This window comes from Rhinopithecus bieti, unplaced genomic scaffold, assembly GCF_001698545.2.
Source record: "Rhinopithecus bieti isolate Rb0 unplaced genomic scaffold, ASM169854v2 scaffold_9383, whole genome shotgun sequence".
Taxonomy (NCBI): domain Eukaryota; kingdom Metazoa; phylum Chordata; class Mammalia; order Primates; family Cercopithecidae; genus Rhinopithecus; species Rhinopithecus bieti.
This window is the reverse complement of record NW_016806471.1, coordinates 2,639,682-2,644,252: the sequence shown is the minus strand read 5'-3', so window position 1 is coordinate 2,644,252 and position 4,571 is coordinate 2,639,682. Positions and strand designations below refer to the sequence as shown.

Sequence of the window (4,571 nt, the reverse complement as noted above, 5' to 3'; positions counted from 1 at the left end):
GACTAGAAACCTTGACCCAGAATCCTGTGACTTAAGTCAAAGAGACTGAATAGTTGTGCCTCTGTTTAGACCCTGGAATTTCAATGGGTGCAGATGATGTTTATCAGAATCATCTTGAGAATTCTTTCAAACCACACATACCTGTCCTCCCCTCCTCCCCAAAGAGAAGGGACTGAGTGGCAATTGCTGATACAAGAAAATCCTGAGACCAGACATAGATGCCCTGCAATTTGGGGAAACAGAAGGGAATTTTTCTTTTCCCATGAAGACTCATAGTCCAGCTTTACTGTCTCTAGGCACTAGGAAAAAAAGAAATTTCAAAGGTCAAAAATAAAAGTACTCGTTTTGCACAATGCCACTGAAGTGACACTGCAATGACGGGAAAATGTGAACTATGTGAGGGAGGGCGAGTTTCACATGCAGGCAGACAGGCTCTTCTCAATGCAGGGACTCCAGAGCCCCAGGCGTCTGGAACCCACCAGGCGCCTTCACCCACCCGGGGAAGCCTGGTGCCTTTGCATGTCTTAAAAGTTAGTCTATATTTTGGCTCCTGGAATGAAAATCACACCAAAAGAAATGCCTGATTTTATTAACTAGCCTCAAAAAGAGTCTTTCACTAATTCTGGGGAAAGTATTTTGCTTGAGTGCTATCCCACTTTGGCAAATGTGATCTGGAGGGGTTGGCTCTAAAGGGTTTTGCACTGGGCAAATGTTTGAGCACAAACACCCTGCTGACTCCAGGGACAATTTAAAGGCGAGGGAAGAGATTTCCTTGAATCGATATGGTAGAGCCAAAATAAATGGCTACTCCTGTTCTCTTGAGAAAACATTATTATGATTTTCTTTTTTTTTTTTTTTTTCCACAGAAGAGATCCCTGATGCAATTGACCAGGGAGAGCACTAGGAGGCCTGGTTCGGGATTCAAAGAGGCTGGGCCTAGTCCAGAAGCCTCTGAAGCCGGTTGCTCAGCCGCCATGTGCCTGGAGCAAGGGAAGGGGCGGAAGTGGCTTTGGATCTGTGCCACCCTCGCAGCATGTGAACAGGCCTGGGTTTTGACAGATTAAAGATGGCTCCTGCAGACAGGGCAGGAGTGGGTGGTATCAGAGCTTTTACCCAAAGCTCTCCGTCAACTGCAGCAAAGTGAAAACGCACATGGACAATCCTGGATCAGCAGCAAAGATTTTGGAAGGAAATGTTAGTGAAAAGCCAGAGCAGGAGGCCAGAGCAATAAATCAGGCCGGGAGAAGTCTGAGTTGAAGGATGCTGCTGCCTGGCCTATCACTCCCCGGCCAGCGGAAGCACACGTGGGTCGCAGCCGGCGTTGACTCTAGCACCCTGCCAGCTTATTCTGGCTCCAAGAAAATGAGAACATCTTGGCTAAAGATGCTGGGGACAGTGAGTGATTTTCAGTAAAAAAAAAAAAAATTTACTCGAAGGGAAACCAAAGGCCTGGGGCTTCTCACTGTAGACAAAGGCGCTAACTAAAGCATGGTGGCCAGGAACTAAGGCTCACAGGAGAAGAAAAGCTAATGGAAAAGAGAAAAGCAGGGGAAAGAACCAGTCTCCATCTTTCAGGGATGTTTTCTTGGGTACCACACTGATGATGATTTTTAGAAAATTAATAGTAAAATGCCAACAAAAACTCCCTAGTCGCTATTATAAGGTGGTTAAAAGCTCAGGATTGATTGATTAATTGATTATTTGAGACAGAGTCTTGCTCTGTCACCCAGGCTGTAGTGTAGTGCCGCAATCTCGGCTCACTACAATCTCTACCTCCCAGGTTCAAGCAATTCTCCTGCCTTAGCCTCCCGAATAACTGGGCTACTGGCATGCAGCACCATGCCCAGCTAATTTTTGTATTTTTAGTAGAGACGGGGTTTTACCATGTTGGCCAGGCTGGTCTCAAACTCCTGACCTCAGGTGATCTGCCTGCCTTGGCCTCCCAAAGTGCTGGGATTACAGGCGTGAGCCACCACACCTGGCCCAAAAGTCCAGGATTTAGATTCAGACCTCTGAGCCTCAATTTCTTCATCCATATAACAGGTGCAATAATTCCTGCTTCACAATGCAAGGATTGTCCAAAGCACAGGGCCCTGGTGTGGCAGCTGAGATCATTTGTAACCACTTCAGAAAAGTGTTTCCAGAAATCATGGCAGTTAATGGGAAAGAGGCCTCGTTCTTCCAGATTTCTTTGTGAATGGCCAAGGAGAAAGCAGAGAAAAATTAGCTAATTGTGTTGGTAAAAAATTGATCCACATTAAAGAGAGAGAGAAAGAGAGAGAGAGAGAATCCACTTTGTTCTTCTCAGCCTCTGCCTCTTCTAATTTAACTCACCTTGATGCCAGAGTAACCTTTATACCCCAAATCTCTCTGACCAGGTCTTTCCTTTGTCCAGAATTTGCACTGGTTCTTCACACTCTAAGGGAAAGGTCTTATACACTGCAGCCCTAGCCTCCCATTCAAGTCTCAAGCACCACCTCCTGTGGTTCTCATGCAGGGAGGAGCTGGCCCTCTCCCTCCACTAGGTCCACATCCAGGGGCTTTTGGAAATGATTAGAAGCCTGTGCTTGTCGCTGCAGGCGGGCTTGATGGGGAAGGGACGTAAACTGTATGAGGTGTAATTGTGGTGTGGGCAGTCTATCACCGTCCTGTACCAAACGCCAACAGCAGCCCTGCTGAAGAACCCTGGGCCCCTGTGAAATAGAGTTCATGCCTCTGGTCTTTGTTCCTGCTGTGTCTTCTGCCTAGAGTGTTCTTGCCTTCACTCCACTCCACCAAACTTGTTCTTCCTCAAAGGCCTAGTTCCAAACTGATCTCCACTAGGAAGCCTTCTGAGGGGAGATCAGTCCATCTACACCCCCAGCAGCAGAGCTACTGGTTTGCTCCTAAGTACTCCTCTGAACCAGCCACTATGGGGCCCCCATTCACACTGGATTAGTTGACACATCTACCTCCCCCTTCCCAAGGGTTGAGAAGTGGTCCTCCCCATCTTTGCACCCTCAGAGCCTAGCACAGTGCTCAGTACTTACTGAAAAGAGGAAGGAATGATAACCTCCAGCTGTTCTTCTTGTCCACGAGCACATGTCAACAAAGTCTGCAGGACAGGACTCTATCTTCTCCAGGAAACAGCACAGGAGTCTTGCAAGATTAACTGAAATCGCATTGCTAGCATGCTCACACTTCTTCATTGAGAGCTAGGTTGCTGAGACATCTGCTCTTTATTTTTTTCTGTGAATTGAGTTACTTTTTCTGGGTCATTAAAAGTTGTTTAATTTGGTTAATACTGGGTCATTAAAAGTTGTTTAATTTGGTTAATACCTTATTTATTTAATAATAGAGTCTACCCTGGAAGTCAAGTTCAGGAACTGGGAGGCAGGGTTGCTATTTCTTTGATAGAGATCTCCTTGGCTCCAGTGATCTTAGTGCAGGCACACTCTAGGAAACAGACTCAAGTTGAACATTTGGATTCCTTGGGGAGGTGCTATCATGGTGGAGACAGACATATAAATAGCTATATATGAAGCAGAATGTTGTTAGTGCTAAACAGGGAGAAGCACAGTGCCAGAAGAGAAGTGCTAAATAACATGTGGTGAGTGAATAGAAACCAGCAATCAGTTTGAGAATAGAGGAGGCAGCAGAGACACAAGTCACTCAAATAATGATCATCTTTGGTTAGCTTAGAAGCTGGTCCAAATTGTGATTATGACATTTGATTACTGACATTAATTACTTACTAGATTCATGTCCTTCCATCCATTCTGCACAATGCTATGGGGTTAAAATTCTGAAAATGTATTTCCTGTCTTCTCCCCAACACTTAACTTTCAATAACCTCCCATAATCTATAACCCAAACTCTTTAGCCTGGCATCTGAAGGTCTCTCCCAGTTCCCCACTGTGAACCAAGTCCTCCTCCCTGCCTTCTGCCACACCCCCGCAAACTTCCACTTTAGGCAAAGTGATCAACTGACTGTCCCCAAACATGAAGAGAGGCCCTGTCACCTTTGTGAATATGATCATGCTGTTTCTATTACCTAAAACATCTTCTTTCCCTCAACTCCTCCAAATCCTGCCTTTTCAAGCTTCAATTTCCCCAGTACACTCACTTGCTCAATTTCCCAAAGCCAAAGCCTCCCAAGTGGTGCCATTTATTTTTTCAGCCAGTTTCAAAGCTATAAATTGGCAACCCTTGCATTCAATCACTTCTGATTTGGAGGACAGATCCCATGATCCAAACATAGTTACCTGGCGCCACAGCCCTCAGCACCACCATGAGCAGGCTAATGTTCCTGAGAATGAAACAGAAGTTGAAAAAGCACACAGCAGGCCGGGCGCGGTGGCTCAAGCCTGTAATCCCAGCACTTTGGGAGGCCGAGACGGGTGGATCACGAGGTCAGGAGATCGAGACCATCCTGGCTAACACGGTGAAACCCCGTCTCTACTAAAAAATACAAAAAGCTAGCCGGGCGAGGTGGCGGGCGCCTATAGTCCCAGCTACTCGGGAGGCTGAGGCAGGAGAATGGCGTAAACCCGGGAGGTGAAGCTTGCAGTGAGCTGAGATCCGGCCACTGC

At 46.5% G+C, this 4,571-nt stretch overlaps 1 pseudogene; it reads left to right on the top strand.

Moving 5' to 3' along the window:
* The first annotated feature begins 1,260 nt into the window (after window positions 1–1,260).
* The window catches only part of LOC108532607 (60S ribosome subunit biogenesis protein NIP7 homolog pseudogene), a 79,664-nt pseudogene continuing 76,353 nt past the window's right edge, over window positions 1,261–4,571 (top strand).